The sequence below is a fragment of the Odocoileus virginianus genome, chromosome 1 (genome assembly GCF_023699985.2).
Source record: "Odocoileus virginianus isolate 20LAN1187 ecotype Illinois chromosome 1, Ovbor_1.2, whole genome shotgun sequence".
Lineage (NCBI taxonomy): Eukaryota > Metazoa > Chordata > Mammalia > Artiodactyla > Cervidae > Odocoileus > Odocoileus virginianus.
In genome coordinates this window covers 9,554,370-9,571,969 of record NC_069674.1, presented here as the reverse complement: position 1 = coordinate 9,571,969, position 17,600 = coordinate 9,554,370, and the positions used below count along the sequence as shown (strand labels likewise).

General features: G+C 37.4%; 1 protein-coding gene and 1 long non-coding RNA gene across 2 annotated transcripts in view; both read left to right on the top strand.

Moving 5' to 3' along the window:
* The window catches only part of CNTNAP2 (contactin associated protein 2), a 2,220,467-nt gene that overhangs the window by 205,897 nt on the left and 1,996,970 nt on the right, over positions 1-17,600 (top strand). The gene's annotated exons all lie outside the window — the stretch shown is intronic.
* The window catches only part of LOC139034446 (uncharacterized), a 135,544-nt gene continuing 122,068 nt past the window's right edge, over positions 4,125-17,600 (top strand). Inside the window, exon 1 of the long non-coding RNA XR_011486961.1 lies at positions 4,125-5,074. This is a non-coding gene — a long non-coding RNA (uncharacterized lncRNA). The remainder of the gene's footprint in view (positions 5,075-17,600) is intronic.

Genomic DNA, 17,600 nt, shown 5'->3' with positions numbered 1-17,600 from the left:
AACTTAAGAGAGAACAGTTCTGAATGTGAAGAAATTAGAGAATGTTAATTTATTTTTGCTTATACATTTTACATATGTGTGTGATAAAATCTATCTCTATTTGCCAGTAAGCTCTCTTAATATATGTAAAATTTCTAGATATTAGAAAGCACATAATTTAATTGGCTGGATGTTTTCCTTCTTAAGGGGTATATCTACCAAGAGGTGATATCTTAGATTTGAGTAATACTTTGCTAAATGCTTAGTATCCTTAGTAAAGTTATGGTTTTGAGCTGTTTTATCCATTTCTCTGTCAATTCTTGTGTTAGTACCACAACATTTCAATTATTTTATGCTAAGATTTTAGGGTAAGACATTACTTTTTCAATACTCTTCACTTGTCAATTCTTTTGGCTATTCTTTCTTGTTAATTTCCCAATTTAACTTCAGATTTGCTAAGTCAAGTCTCCTTTCAAGCAGTTCCTCCCCCATAAATATGAAATAGTGTTATAGTTATGAACCACCGGTATTTTGCAAACATGGGATCTAGAAATACAAGATGACTTTCCATTTTTTCAAATTTCATGTTGTTTGGTGAAGAACATTTCTTTTGCTTTTTCTTTAATATAGGTTACATAGCTTTCTAATTAACTTTAATCTCTAATGCTTTCCTCTGTCTATTACTGAATGATGAATAATAAATTTTATAAAGATTTTCACAGGCATGAATGGGTTCAATTGCAGTAAATTAAGTGTTAGTCTTTGGTTATTTAAGAAAAAGGCTTGGAGAAAACTGTATCTGTATTCAGGCTAGAAATCTGAAGATGGACATTAAATGACAAATGATTTAACTTCACACTTGCCTTTTTATTACAAGGAAAATAATCCCCTATATTTGTGCCCATCAAATTGAAGAAGAAGAAAAAAAAAAACTATGCTCTTTTTAAAGTATTTATTGAATTTGTTACATTATTGTTTCTGTTTAATGTTTTGGTCAGGAGGCCTGTGGGATCTTTGCTCCCCAACCAGGGATTGAACATGCACCCGTTGTATTGGAAAGCAAAATCTTAACCATTGGACTGCCATGGAAGTCCCAGTGTCTGTCAGATTTAAAATTATAAATGTGTAATATGTTTGACTCATTTGATACATTTACCCTTTGCTACCATGACCCTCAACAGGGCAAAAATAACCTCTCCTGTATTAGAGTTATTCATGGAAACTCTAAAATATATTTTAAAATGTTAAAGAAGTAACCATCTTTAATCCATTTTTTTAAAAAAGAGAAGAAATTTGCAGGAATAATTGAAATTTTAAGCTGATGATTTCTTAAGACATGCTATTAAAGGAAAAAATAGGTACCCAGTTGAAACAATCTGAAGTAAGTGAATTAAAAGAAATTGTCCAAAAGGCAGTCTTTAAAGTATCAATTTATATAGGAAATTGGATATTTCATTTGATTCATGCTAGAACTATTGCATATTTTAGAAAGTTTAGGAGAAAGTAAAAGCTATATTTCAGACCAAAGCTATGTTCATAGTTATACATAATTAGTAAATTGGAATAAATGCCTTAAAATACTGAAATTTTGCAGGCTCTTAAAAATATGAGATGTTAAAAGCAAAAGAAATTATGATGTTTTTATAAGCTGTGAGAGTAATTCTGTTGTGATATGGGCAAGATAAATATTTTCTTGCATATTTCTGTAGTTTTCAAAACATCATTTTTGCTGGAATTTGTTATATTTCTAGGATTTTAATTTCATACCCTTAAAACTGTACAACATCAGTAATATTCATTTGTAGGCTAATGCCAAAAAACCATTTTCTCAAATGATCATTCATTAAAGATGTGATTTCACTGTGAAAAAAGAAAGCATCATTTTTGCTGATATCCAATTTTTAAAAAAAAAATCACAAATGACTAAAATATTAAAATGAAGAAGATAGAGATGATATTGTAGTTCAAGATTTGAAGAGCATGTTTTTCTACGCTTTAACTTCAAAAGTGCAAACAGAGTTTCCTTCGCAATGATTTCTCACTATGTCACCCAGGCTTGAAGAGAAATGTTCAAGCTCCATCACCTCCATCAATATATAACCAAAGGGCAGTCAAACAAAGGCCGATCTAAATTGTCTCTGTTGTGTTGTTTGTTCAGTCGCTAAGTCATGTTCCACTCTTTGTGAACCCATGGCCTGCAGCACACCAGGCTTGTCTCCTGGAGTTTGCCCAGATTCATGTCCATTGGGTTGGTCATGCTATCTGACCATCTCATCCTCTGCTGCCCGCTTCTCCTTTTGCCTTCCATCTTTCCCAGCATCAGGATCTTTCCCAATGAGCTGGCTTTTTGCATCAGGTGGCCAAAGTATTAGGGCTTTAGCTTCAGCGTCAGTCCTTCCAATGGATATTCATGGTTGATTTCCTTTAGGTTTGACTGGCTTGAACTCCTTGCAGTCCAAGGGACTCTCAGGAGTTTTCTCCAGCACCACAGTTTGAGAGCATCAATTCTTCAGTGCTCAGCTTTCTTTATGATCCAGCTCTCCCATCTGTACATGACTAGTGGAAACACCAAAATCCTGACATCCTACATGTTCATTCAGAAAAATATGTCATTTATTTAAGGAAAACCATTAAAATAAAGTTTTTTATTTTAGGCATCTAGTTTATTTAAGGCACCTAGTTTCTCATAGGTGCCTTAAAATAATATTTCAAACAAACTTGCTTATGCAGGACTAGTGTCTCCTCATTCTTCCTCATTCTTCTTTGGACTAAACTAAGATTACAGCATCCGGTCCCATCACTTCATGGCAAATAGATGGGAAACAGTGGAAACAGTGACAGACTTTACTTTTGGGGCTCCAAAATCACTGCAGATGGTGGCTGCAGCCATGAAATTAAAAGACGCTTGCTCCTTGGAAGAAAAGCTATGACCAACCTAGACAAAATATTAAAAAGCAGAGACATTACTTTGTCAACAAAAGTCCATCTAGTCAAAGCTATGTTTTTTCCAGTAGTCATGTATAGATGTGAGAGTTGGACCATTAAGAAAGCTGAGCAGTGAAGAATTGATGCTTTTGAACTGTGGTGTTGGAGAAGCCAGACAGGGAGGTCTGGCGTGCTGCAGTACATTGGATCACAAAGAGTCGGACACAACTGAACTGAACTGAACTGAAGAATATTACCTTCAGCCTGGCAGTTAAACAATTGAATCCAATAATTATATACCTTAGAATTTAGAGCAAGCACAGTAAGATTGCTACCAATTTGAGCAAAAATCATACCCTTGTTAGAAATATAAAGTCTGGCATTAATGAAAATGGAAAAGAGATGCTAAGAATAGTCTGGAGAATAATAAGTATGAACATTGTAATACAAGGTCAATGAACAGCTGGTTCTCCATTTTTATGGTGAACACTAATTGGAATAGATTTAAAATTTAGCAAAGACTGTGCTCTTAAAAGTGTAGATTGTGTAGGAAGGCAGGTAAATACTTTTCTAAGTGGCTTAGTGGAGTTATGACTGACTTTGTAGATGGTCTGTATAGTGACTTATTAAATTGATAAATGCTCTGTCAGAATGTACTGTGTTCCAGTAATGATACTCCTTTTTGATGACATATGCATTACTAAAAATTTTTCTTTCCATTTCATATATTGTAAGGAATTTGCATTTATCCTCTTGTCCTTTGTAAGATCTAAGAGATTAGGTGAAAGGGTGGAATCTCGGCATTGTTCTTAAGGATTGTTAGGGTCCTTTTGGATTAATTATAGGAAGTTGGCTGAAAGCACCTGGTAAGACTGCCTGGGGTCATTGTGAAGTTGGCATTTCTTCCCAACTTCAGTGTCCAGTGAGCAAAGGTGCAGACAGATGTAGCCTTCCCACTGTCTTAATAGCACAAAATACTGTGTTCAAGTGAGAACGCACAAATGAAAACTCATACTTACACCCACGCACAACCTGAGAAGTCTGATATGCCAGTCCCCATGGTTTGTTAATGACAGGATCAGTATGGGACCCGCACCACTCCACTTTCCAAAAGTGATTTCAAACATCGCAGTTTTCACCGCCAGAGTTTCCCAAAATGTCTTCTAATTACTATGTGACTAAAAGGGAAATCAAAAGAGAAGGGCATTTTGCTCTAGACACTAAAGCAAACTGAAGGGGAAGCCTTTCAACAGTCGTCCAGCTACAGCTGCGGGAGAGAGAGAGGGCCAGGAACAATACGCAAAACAGACGAGTCACTCATGGCGAATGTGACTTCAGAGTGACCTTTGTCTATCATTTGGGGATACTATTCGAGGATGATCAAGGAATTCATAGCTAAGAGCTCAGCGATGCTCTGCCTTTGTTAAAAGACACTATCACAGTAGGGGTTATAAGAAGCTGGGGGGAAATATTAAAACAAGATGAACGTAAAAGGGAACGCGTTTATGGAAGAGACAGTAAAGACTTCATGAATACATCCCGAGGGCTAATAGGGCCGCTAATTTGTACCACCGGAGAATAAAGGTTGGTTGTTTCTGTGGCGCCCCCTCTAGGCAGGGAGGAAGAGAAGAGATGAAAAATTCCTTATCACAAGGAGCCATGGTGAGAATGTTAGAGGTGGAGTCTGCGGCTCCTCCAACGGGCAAGAGGCTGTATTCTAGAGCATTTTTTAACACATCACAATGGAAAGCTTGTAGAGTGTGGCTCGGAACCCAGACCCCAAATCTAAAAGCATCCTTGGCCATTTACTTCAATTATGTTCAGTTCTTTCGGATTCTTAATAATAAAGGGTGAGTGGGGAGCCGGGCAAGAGAAGAGTTCAAAGGTGAATCTGAGACAGGAAGAATGTCCAGAGACTGAAGGGAGAGGAAAGATCAGTGGAGCCAGTATTACCAAGATAAACTTGACTCGCCCCGGGCCGTCGACTCCTAGATGGGGAAGAAACACCTGAGACTGAATGTTGTAATCCAAGTTTCCTAAAACTGGGAGGGCTGGAAGAGGTCACCCGGTCAAACTTCTGAGGCTTTATTCTGTCGTTAACCTCCGGGATCCTCATAGCCTGTAATATTTTCCCTGGATGGGCAGCACAGAGTTTTTCAAAACACGTGCGGTAAGTTCTCTTTCTTTGTTAAATTCCCCAGTCAGCCTGAGCCTGGCTTCTTTGTTTCATGGTAGACCATTATATGCTCACAACAGGAAGTTATTTCCTCTTGAACTTCAGAGTTGCTGAAAGTCTGCAGTGAAAGCACTTCTTGCCGGATGGAAGACTTTTATTTATGATTCTGAAAGAATAAACACAACCCTGTAGCCCGTTAGAGTTGGCCGTGTGAACTGGGAATAAGATGAAGGGTACTAAACACATAAACTTACTAGCAGAGTATAGTAATGGTTTTTTTTCCTGAGTGGCCCTTAATAGATAGAAAGCAACAGAAGCACTAGTTAAAGCAAAATCTTTACCACAATGTTAGCCAAAATGAAAACCAACTGCAGTCATAAATATCCCTTCTAATAAATCCTTTTATATTACCTTGATCATAAATTAATCTAATCTAATTGGTTCCCAAATTTTTTATAAAAACTTCTACTGGCATATGTGTCTCTTCTCTTATTTATGCTGTTAATCGTCATTGTATATGTTAAAGTCACATCTTTGGAATCACAGATTTTTCACTTACCTTCTGATATATTAAAATTATCTGCTTTTTAATCTGCTCTCAGTAGAAATATGAACAGATTGGTCATCGTATCTTATCTGATTAGCTCCAAACAAAACAGATGTCAAAAAGATAAAAATATTTTTTTAAATTTCTTGTTTGTATGATTAAAAATATATTATTAAATTTTCAAATATAAAAAATTGAATAATGAAGTGAATCTCTTATGTATCCATCAGTTAGTTTCAAAGTAACCTTAGATTCATTTCCCCCACACTTTAATTTTGTTGCTGATTTGATATGGAATTTGAATATAGCAGAGTTTAAAATCATGGTATATTAGTTTCCAACTGCTGCATAGCAAATAGCCAGAAGATGGGACCTTTACTTAAAGAGTTCCCCTGATTAGATCAGGCCCATCCAAGATCATCTCCCTTTTGATTAATTCAGAATCACCTGTGGAGAGCTTCTAATTATGTCTAAAGAATCTCTTAGCCTTTGCCATATTCTGTTTTACATATTCTACATTACATACCTGTAATGTACAAATACTTTACAAGTTCCTTTAGCATCCTAGTTAAGGCTTGGGGAGCAGGGGGGATTACACAGATATGTGGGTAGGGGTCATGGAGGTCATCCTAAAATTTTTTCTATCATACATGAGCTAACTTAGTCTTTTACCACTAACAGTATCTCTCACTTCTAGTTTCTTTATTTCTTGAATTGAATGTGACATAATGAAAAAGAAAAGGAAAATTAATTACAAAGTTGTACATGTGTGAAAATTTTCAAGTACGTGAAAGAAAGGCTCATGATCAAAAGAACTGGGGAGATAAATAAGTTGATTTGAAAAGAAGTTGTAATAAAGTTTGATTTTAAAAGACCTGGCCCAGCAAAGAAAAAACACTGTGTCTTTAAAGACAATAAAGCAGAATTATCATTTACCAAGTTTATATTAGTCTAAGAATTTGTTTTGTGGGTTGTGTTTGTTTGTTCTTTGAATATTCTATCAATATGTAAGAAATTCAAGACATGATAAGTGTTATATACAACTTAAATCAACTTTAATTAAATGACACCTGTTTACTCATTAGAGCTCTAACCAAGAAAGACAGAAATTTTTACCTTTATACTGTTTTTAAAAGTTTACATGTTTCATGAAACTCTTATACTGACCCACCTTCTTTTTGTCAAATCTGTTTTCCCTTTTTACCTCAGGTACAGATGTTGAATTAATTGAAGTTTTTATTATGACACAAAGACTTGTTTCTTGTTTATTGTTTTAGCTTACTTTATACTCTTTGTGAGTTCCACATTACTTTGTCTTGGTTGTTAGCATCATCTTGTTTTTTCTGACCTTTGCTACTTGGATGTCAGCAAGGAAGGGATACTGTGTTCTAAAAGGGATTTTAACTTCTTTCCTGTGTGGTAGGTAATATAAAATCATCATCTCTATTGCCTTCTATGAAAGTGTCAGTAGATTCTGTATCATTTTCTCATGCTTTAAAACAAGTTGATTTATTTGGATGAACTTAAAAGAATTTGCCAGACACTGGTGTGTGCTGGCCAGTGTCAAAATAGAGCCAGAAGGGAGACTTCAGAAGATTGAGTAAGTTTTCAAGGTCACAGAGTTAGGAAATGACAGAGTTGGGGCACAGATTCGGAAAATGAGAGTCCATATTTTCAGTCTGATTTTTTGGTGTTTGGCTTATACATCACATTAATGGTGTGTTCTTTCCCTTTCCATGTGTTTTCATGCTGTGTAGTGTTCATAATGTGGCAGCACAGTTTTTGAATTGAATGATCTTATTGTATCTTTACTTTTATTATAATGATGACCAGAGTTACAAGGAAACATTACACAAAACCATAATTTTCATAATTTTCAAAATATTTCCTTTTTAATAGTCTCCTACAGATTTTGCATACTTATTTCTACAAGGCTATAATTGATTTAAACACTAATTGGAACTATTTCCTTAATAATTACTTTTTAAATCCGTGTCATATGCCTTTTTATTATCTTAAGTGTGTAAAGTCTACAATCTTTGAAAGTAAATTCGATCTTTAGAAATGAGCCTAAAAGTTATTAAGAATAGATATGGTACATAAAATATATAATCAAGCTGCATGTTCAGTCGCTCAGTTGTGTCTGACTCTGCAGTTCCGCAGACTGTAGCCTGCCAGGCTCCTCTGCCCATGGGTTTTCCCAGGCAAGAATACAGGAGTGGGGTACCATTTCCTTCTCCAGGGATCTTTCCGACCCAGGGATTGAACCTGGGTCTCTAGAGTCTCCTCCTTTGGCAGGATTCTGTTCCACTAGCGCCATGTATGAAGCCCTGCTATAATCAAACTGAATAATAAATTTCCTTTCTTCCCTCAAAACTATCTTATAATCATTAGAACATGGTTTTACTCCTGTAGTTCTAGAAAAAGTGGTAAAATCTATTACAAAAAACCAAACCAACATCATTTTTGATGGATTAATTATAAACACTGACAACTAAATTCAAAGAAAATAATATATCTAGTCTTTGATAATTTTGATAATCAAAATTCTTCCATGTGAGGAATACTTTAATAGTCTATGATGTTTTCATTTTATTTTAAAATCTTACTTCAATTATGTATTTCATCCTTGTTAATGTTTTCCTCAAATTCAGCCTTTGTCCTGAAATCCTTGTAAGATTAAGACAAATGTTGTGTGATCTTTACTAATTGCATAAATTGTAATGAATTCTTCCCATAAATGTTCTTCATGTTGATTTTTTGAGGTTAAAATTTTTAAATTTTATTTAAGTTTAATTTTTGGCCATCATTTTCAAACTAATAATTCATTTGAATGAAGCAAATAACTTGGGCTTCCCTGGTGCCTCAAACGGTAAAGTGTCTGCCTGCAATGTGGGAGACCTGGGTTCCATCCCTGGGTCGGGAAGATCCCCTGGAGAAGGAAATGGCAACTCACTCCAGTACTCTTGCCTGGAAAATTCCATGGATGGAGAAGCCTGGTGGGCTACAGTCCATGGGGTCACAAAGAATCGGACACGACTGAGCGACTTCACTTTTCACTTTCACTTTTCAAAAATTTCATTGGTTTTGTGAATGATCACCACTTCATATAAAATCAAGGCCATCTTCCCTACTTCTTGAAAGTTTTTGTTTTAGTTTCTGCTAGTCAAATATTTTTGACATCATTGTTTTTCCTCTATTAGCTTTGTTCAGGTTGATATGTTTATAACACTTGAAGAAATTGAATTCCCTCAGATCTGGAATTTTCCTTCATCTAAACGTCTCTGTAATCCTTATGTTCATGTGATGTTCTTGCATACTCTACCCCAGAAAGTATCAGCAGAGAACTTCCTCAGATGAATACCACCTAACTATTTGCCCCTTCATTTCTACACTGACTTTTTTCTGCATGATATGGAAGCATGTCCTTTTGCTCAGTGAATGCAATAGATTCCTTCTTCTCTCCCTTATGCAGGAGAATGGATCTCCAATCTCTCTTCTCTTCCTGCCAGTTTTTCCTTTCAGTCTGTGTTGAAGACAACAGCCACAAAGTGAAAGTGAAAAGTGAAAGTGAAGTTGCTCAGTCGTGTCTGACTCTTTGCGACCCCATGGACTGTAGCCCACCAGGCTCCTCCATCCGTGGGATTTTCCAGGCAAGAGTACTGGAGTGGGGTGCCATTTCCTTCTCCAGGAGATCTTCCCGACCCAGGGATTGAACCTGGGTCTCCCTCATTGTAGGCAGACACTTTACTGTCTGAACCACCAGGGGAGTCCTTTATACTTTACACCCCCACTGTTAGATCATGCCCCTGCTCTTGTGAAAACTTACCAATGGCTTTCTTGTCATCTTCAGACCTGTAAGGTCCAGCCTGTTGTCACGCTGTTACCCATCTCAAGCAATCTTTCAGTTCACTGACATGGTCACCCAGCTTCACCCATCAAGAACTCCTAGCTGTCTCTCAAACATGCTACCAATGTTTCTGCCTCATTTGCTGTTTCCTCTGCCTAGAACACCTCTCCACTGCTAGTTGCATGACAGTTGCAGCCTCTTAATGTTTTTGCTCAGATAGAATCTTCATATGAAGTATACCCTGACCAGTGATTTAAAACAGCTAGCTCCACCCACTTTTCCACCCTCTGCCAATATTACTTCACTTGTCATCTCCTTTAGGTTTATCATTAGCTTTTTCTCAGCCTCCAAGGTGTGTATGTTTATTTATGCACTTATCCAGTTTTCACTAGCGTATAAGGTACATGAGATGAGGACTCTCATGTATTTTTTTTTTTCAACTACTGCATATCTGTTGCTTGGAACATTGAGTGTCATGTATTAAATCCTAAATATTCTTGTTGACATATGTGCGGTTTCCCAGGTGGTGCTAGTGATAAAGAACCTGCCTGCCATCGCGGGAGATAGAAGAGACCTGGGTTCAATCTCTGGGTTGAGAAGATCACCTGGAGAAGGGAATGGCTACCCACTCCAGTATTTTTGCTTAGAAAATCCCATGAACAGGGGACCCTGGCAGGCTACAGTCCATAGGGTCACGAAGAGTTGAACACGACGGAAGCAACTTAGCACACCGAATATATGTTGAATGAGTAAATACTGATCATTTCCTTTGTGCAGATATGAAGAATATGTAGATGTTTATCTACCAAAGCGCTAGCCTCTTGCGAGCCAGCAGTTCAAAGAAGTCCTTCTGTAAAAATATATTTCTTTTCATCATTTCCAGACACGTAGAAACTTATATCGTCACAAGACACGCGGAAATTGCATCAGCATTCCCCTCAAATATTTCTGTGAGTGGTTATGTTGCAAGGGTAAAAATTCATTAACCAGTTTGACAATTTTGGGGTATTTTCACAAAACTTCAGGCTAGGTTTTAAGTGTTCCTCCCACGTTATTTAGTGCACTGTTTTGCTGTGATATTTCTGGCAGTGAGTGGTATTGTATCACCAATCTCTTGATGTCTTTGAAAGTTTCAATCAAGATTTTGTGTCTTTCCACTGAGGTATTTTGAAAACATCTTTAAATGACAACTAAGAATGACAATCAAGCTACTTGGCAACCTTCATATCAAAAATAGAGTGTAAAGAATGAAACTAGAACACTTTCTAACACCATACACAAAAATAAACTCAAAATGGATTAAAGATCTAAATGTAAGACCAGAAACTATCAAACTCCTAGAGGAGAACATAGGCAAAACACTCTCCGACATAAATCACAGCAGGATCCTCTATGACCCACATCCCAGAATTTCAGAAATAAAAGCAAAAATAAAAAAATGGGACCTAATGAAACTTAAAAGCTTTTGCACAACAAAGGAAACTATAAGCAAGGTGAAAAGACAGCCCTCAGATTGGGAGAAAATAATAGCAAACGAAGCAACAGACAAAGGATTAATCTCAAAAATATACAAGCAACTCCTCCAGCTCAACTCCAGAAAAATAAATGACCCAATCAAAAAATGGGCCAAAGAACTCAACAGACATTTCTCCAAGGAAGACATACAGATGGCTAACAAACACATGAAAAGATGCTCAACATCACTCATTATCAGAGAAATGCAAATCAAAACCACAATGAGGTACCATTATACGCCAGTCAGGATGGCTGCTATCCAAAAGTCTACAAGCAATAAATGCTGGAGAGGGTGTGGAGAAAAGGGAACCCTCTTACACTGGTGGTGGGAATGCAAATTAGTACAGCCACTATGGAAAACAGTGTGGAGATTTCTTAAAAAGCTGGAAATAGAACTGCCATATGACCCAGCAATCCCACTTCTGGGCATACACACCGAGGAAACCAGATCTGAAAGAGACACGTGCACCCCAATGTTCATCGCAGCACTATTTATAATAGCCAGGACATGGAAGCAACCCAGATGCCCATCAGCAGACGAATGGATGAGGAAACTGTGGTGCATATACACCATGGAATATTACTCAGCCATTAAAAAGAATTCATTTGAATCAGTTCTAATGAGATGGATGAAACTGGAGCCCATTATACAGAGCGAAGTAAGCCAGAAAGATAAAGACCATTGCAGTATACTAACACATATATATGGACTTTAGAAAGATGATAACGATAACCCTATATGCAAAACAGAAAAAGAGACTCAGATGTATAGAACAGACTTGTGGACTCTGGGAGAAGGCGAAGGTGAGATGTTTCAAAAGAACAGCACTGAAACATGTATATTATCTAGGGTGAAACAGATAACCTGCCCAGGTTGGGTACATGAGACAAGTGCTCGGGCCTGGTGCACTGGGAAGACCCAGAGGGATCGGGTGGAGAGGGAGGTGGGAGGGGGGACTGGGATGGGGAATACATGTAAATCCATGGCTAATTCATTTCAATGTATAACAAAAACTACTGTAATGATGTAAAGTAATTAGCCTCCAACTAATAAAAAAAATTTAAAAAATAAAAAAAAAAAAAAGAAACTCCAAAAAAAAAACCAAACAAAAATAGAGTGTATACCCCTATGCCTGAACAATGTAGTAGTTGCATTGGTGTAGAACAGTTCACAATTGGTTAGCTTATTATGCCTATTTTAATAGTAATAGTAATAATGAAAAAATTCTAGAGAATAGAGTTACTAACTATTGGTGTGTATAAATGAGAAGGTATATGCCAACAGAAAGTTTATTTAAATTAATTTGCAATTTAAATTTATACTTTATTATTACAATACCAACTGCGTATATTAAAAACATTCCTCCCATAATTAGTGATATTTATTAATGTTAGCTAAGTGGTGCTAAGTCCTTTACGTATACTGCTGCTGCCAGGTGAGGAAAGTAAGATTTAGGATAGAATTTCAGTTATTAGCCCAAGGTAAGGCAGCTGGTAACAGTAGAACCAGAATATGTATTCATCTCTGTCTGACCCCAAAGCCCTGACCTGACGATTCTGGGAAGAGAAAGGAAAGGGGGAAGGTTTGGCTGCCTCCTAGTCCCCCTGATGCTATGACCCTAAACCAAGTGGAAATACTTGTGAAGACCACTAGTTCCTCAGTTGAATCTTGGTGCTGATTGAGGCATATTTGCAATTAGTACAGTAACCTGCAGCCTACAGAAACTATTCTTTAGGGGGAATATCCTACACTGGGAGTCACAAAACCCCAGTTTTGTCCACGTTTGGCTCCTTACTACTTCCACGACCTTCGATGTGACACTTAGCTGCTGTGAGCTTTAGATTCTATTTATAGAAATAAGTATAATGTTGAGGGTGTCAGAGGATGAGATGGCTGGATGGAATGACCTATGCAATGGACATGACCTTGGGCAGACTTCGGGAGATGGTTGAGAGACAGGGAGGCCTGGTGTGCTGCAGTCCTTGGAATCACAAAGAGAAACCATTGAACTACAATAAATCATGTTAGCTTAGTCCACTTCTCAGGGCTTTGTAATGAAGCTGTACTTTGATAGTATCTATTTTTAAGGCATTGTCATTGTTTGTATCGTTGTAGCTAGAAGACTGTTTTGCTCCTCAGTTCCTGTTGTATTGGTCTTTTAAGGGATTGTATGATTTTCTTACATTGAGTGGGCAAATTGGTCTCTTTTTCAGTGGATTCAATTTCAGATTATTAAGGAGAAGAAAGAAATTGAGTTGGGCCTTTAGGCATATTCTGGCAAAGTAAAATAAGAATTTCAATGGGATAAAGACAAAAATATGAGGCACATCAGTGGCATAAATGTGAAGTTGGAAAAAAGATTCCTGGAATGATGTTAGCAAGCAATAGTATCCGCAATAGGAACAGATGTGTCTTACTGGCAACAGGTTACAAGTCAGTACAGTTGACTGTATGGGACATATTGTTGCATATTTAAATATACAATATAAATTGGTTCTCAGTGGACATATGTGGTTTCTAAATATAAGAACAGAAGAATGTGCTTGTAGTTTGTAGCAAGATTTTGTTTTTGCTTTGTTCAAATTCTGTATACATCAGAACAAATAAAGCTTATCAACTCTTTGCTTCATCCATTCTTAAAATTCTTCTTAACCCATAAAGAGGAAATGACAATGTATTTTACACCATAAATAAGATGACAATTTATATATGCAAACGTTTGATTAAAGCAATAGAAAGTACATAAAATTTATTTTTGCTTAATAGGTTTATGTCTAATTAGCTGACCAATGTGGGGTAATGCTAATAATGCCAGATAACTGAAGTAAATGTTGGTTAACCTCATGGGGTTCCAGTAACACTTTGTTTCATCCAAGGCCAGGAAGCGCCCCCTGGTGGCAGCATTGCATCATTTACCGTCAGTTTATCATGTTCCTCGTGGGTATTGGCCTCCTTTCAAAACTTCCTCTGGTCTTGAGTTATTTGTGCCTGTTTTGTCATAATAAATCTCTCCGGTAATCTCTGAAACTCATGCAGATGATGTTTAAGAGATCCCATCAGAAAATGATACAGAAGAGTTCTGCTTTGTTTAATTCCTACTTAAATAAAATTAGATTTTGTAATTAATTCACAGTCCACAATACCTTTGTCAAACATCTTTTCATTTTAATATATTTTTGTTGTTGTCTTATTGAAGCACGTTTTAACTCTTGCATGTGTTAGTTGGTGGAGGGTTGAACAGAAATAGGTGTTCATCAGACCAGGACTTTTTAACACATTTTTCAGTCTCCCATTGGATTTCGTTGGTTCTCAGGTTTTTGCTTTTGTTTTTAAAGCTTTGCTCTCATCTTTGTACAGCACAGTGGCAAGGGGTGTTTGAATATCTTTACTTTTACTGCAGAGTCTGTAATTGGTCCCTTGACTTACCCGTGTGCTTCACAGAAGAAAACAACCCTATCTAGCTAAAAGTCTCAATTGAAGAGACATATTTAAAAAAGTGAACACATAAGCATGTTATATTTTTCAAAGTCAAATGATACTCTATTTTGTGGGCACCCCTGTCCATTGATATCGGATGGGTCATGTTTCAAAGTCTACATTTTTGTTTGAAGACTTTCAACACAAAATTTCTGTACTGTCACCTGAGTTAATAATGATAGCAGTCTGTGAATTTAGAATGCAAGTTCCTGATGCTTGATCGACCATAGCTGCTGTAAGAAGCCCAGAGTTGACCTTCACTGTTTGGTATCCCTGTTGCTTACTATGTAATAGCCTCTGGTTTCTTCAGACATAATGAGACTCTGGGTACTTCCCTCTTTGTTGGAGATGTGAAGGGTTCACCCTCTGATGCTGCTTCAACCATAGAAAAATTCTGTCTCAGAAATGTTTACGTGGGGAAAAAAAATGTAGGGTAGAGGGAATGAATCTGAATGAATGAATCACTGAATCCAGTGATTTAAAAAAAAAAAAAAGACATTACGTATTCTTATGGCAGCCCCTAAAAGATCTAACCATGTATTTAGAGATGATGAGTTAGGGATCTGAGGACAAATTAGCTTATTGTCTCATTTCTAGGTATTAGGAAACATCAGTAGTACCTGCTTTTAAAGCAGTAAGCTAGTGAAAACTAATGAAAGTCAATACAAAGTCAAATTATTTGATCTCTGATTTGAATGTGAAAAAAGATTAATTATTATTAAGACATGATATTATGCAAAATGGATAAACGTGCCAATTTTTAAACATTATCGTTTATCACCTTTGCCGCATAGAGACTCTCTATAGAGTTTGTACATGAGCCTGGAACTGCTGTTGCATGTAGAATATTGATTCATATGATTTTGCTGGTTTCCTAGAATTTGAATAGCCATTGCTCCACCCCTTAAATGCATCTATGCATGCACACGCACACGTGCGCACACACACACACAGACACACACACACACTTTCTTTAAACATTTTACTTGCAATGTTCCCTTAAACTCCTAAGCATGATGACTTGGGAGCCCACTGTAGGGGATTTTTCTCCAGCTCACTGCTTTTGGTTACCACTGCTGCACAGAAAACCATTTTGCCACATTCTCTCTCCTCTCATCAAGCAGAGCCTCCTTTCTTGCAAAAACAACATCCAACTGCAGTGATCAAGGTCATTATAACATCTTATTCCATGTAAGCAAAACTGAGTTCTTTAGAACATTTTGACCAAAGATCAGATGCTCAGGGTGCGTTTGTGAAAAGGAATAATATTGAAGAGTTACAGATCTGCAGCATCTAATGAAAAGAAGATCAAAAGGAATCATTGCAGCTGGATGATGAACTTTGAGAAAAGATGGTATTGACACATACAGGGATTTGATAACAGCAGGCTAAAGACTTTTGCTTAGATTTCATTATCCTAGAGTGTTACCAGTCTTAAAAGAGGGGTGCTTCCCCAAAAAAGGAAAAAAGAAAGCCTGAAATAATGATGGTCAATTAATCACTATACTTAAACTGGACTCAAAGTAATTTTAGATTAAGAAGTGGATTCTAGAAATGAGTGAAAGGAAGACACTGGTTTACCCCCCTCACTCCTTGGGCTTTGCAACCAGAGGTGATCTTTATTGATGCTTGCATAGGTGAGGAAGAGCAGATATTTTTTTGCATCTTCTCATAAGATCTTGCCAACAGAAACGGAGTCACTAAATCTCGACTGGGAAGCAACTGCTGCTATTTTCCTTTGGCTGCGGTTGATCTCAATTATAAAGACTTCCATGGTAGAAGGAAGCTGTGGACCCCTTTATTCTGATTCTCTTACATAAGGAATTATAAGATCAGAGGAATGACCCCGTAAAATAGAAAGGATAGGAGTTTGCAGGGTAAATGTGTGGGGCTGGAAACAGAGCTATGATATTTCCAGCCTGAGACACAGAAACACCACCAAACCACAGAAGGTAGTAGGTAGGTCATTTTATGGTGGATCTGGGAAGTCTCTCCAGTCTTTCAAAGCTTGCTCCTCCTCAAGAAGTAGACATGGGGACTCTAGCAGGTTACTTTCATTCCAGAGAACTCAGCTCATCTCATCTGTGGAATAAGATTGGGTTCCATGATTTGTGCTGCTGCTGCTGCTGCTGAGTCGCTTCACTCGTGTCTGACTCTGTGCGACCCCATAGACGGCAGCCCACCAAGCTCCGCCATCCCTGGGATTCTCCAGGCAAGAACACTGGAGTGGGTTGCCATTTCCTTCTCCAATGCGTGAAAGTGAAAAGTGAAAGTGAAGTCGCTCAGTCGTGTCTGACTTGTAGCAACCCCATGGACTGCAGCCTACCAGGCTCCTCCGTCCATGGGATTTTCCAGGCAAGAGTACCGGAAGGGGGTGCCATTGCCTTCTCCGAGATCTCTAAGGTCTGTCAACTCCATCATGCTGTAATTCTAACTCTTGAATTTCTTGTAACCACAGAACATTCTAACAAGTAAGCAGCATTTTCCTTTATTTCATTTGAGCAAACTCTTCTTCACTGGCAGATTGCCTTGCCCAACCACAGACACAATGCAATTGAATGCCGTAGAGTTTTGTGTATTTGTGTAGGATTTTGGAGAAGCATGTGTCTGTGAATAGTCCAATATTTCTTTTGCTGAAAGATTCTGAAATTGTGTCAGGGACTGAGAAATAACATGTAGACATTAACTTTGTTATAAGACAGTAGCTTATAAGTTTCCCAAGTGACTTTGTAAGATATATTCTATTTGAATGTATGCATGTATATGTCTGTACACACAAACACACACACACACACACACATGCATGAATATTTAAAGTTGTGCAGCAGTGCTATGAGTTGTGATGGTATCAGAAACAATTTCAGTGACTTTGGTATTCTTCCCTGGTAACACAAAATCCTGTAATCTGATCTCCTTGATTTACAAATCTGAAAAGATCTCTCTCAGTTTGAGAGTTCCAAATTATGTTAGGATAAAATGCAAAACTCTTAACATGAAATAAAAGAACTTCAATACAGACTTCTAAGTTCTGTAGGCTTTATGTCCACCACCATTTCTGTTCCTGAAACAATCTAAGCTCAAGGCATTCTGACCCACTTTCAAATGCCTGATGCTTTTTTTCCCTAGTGTT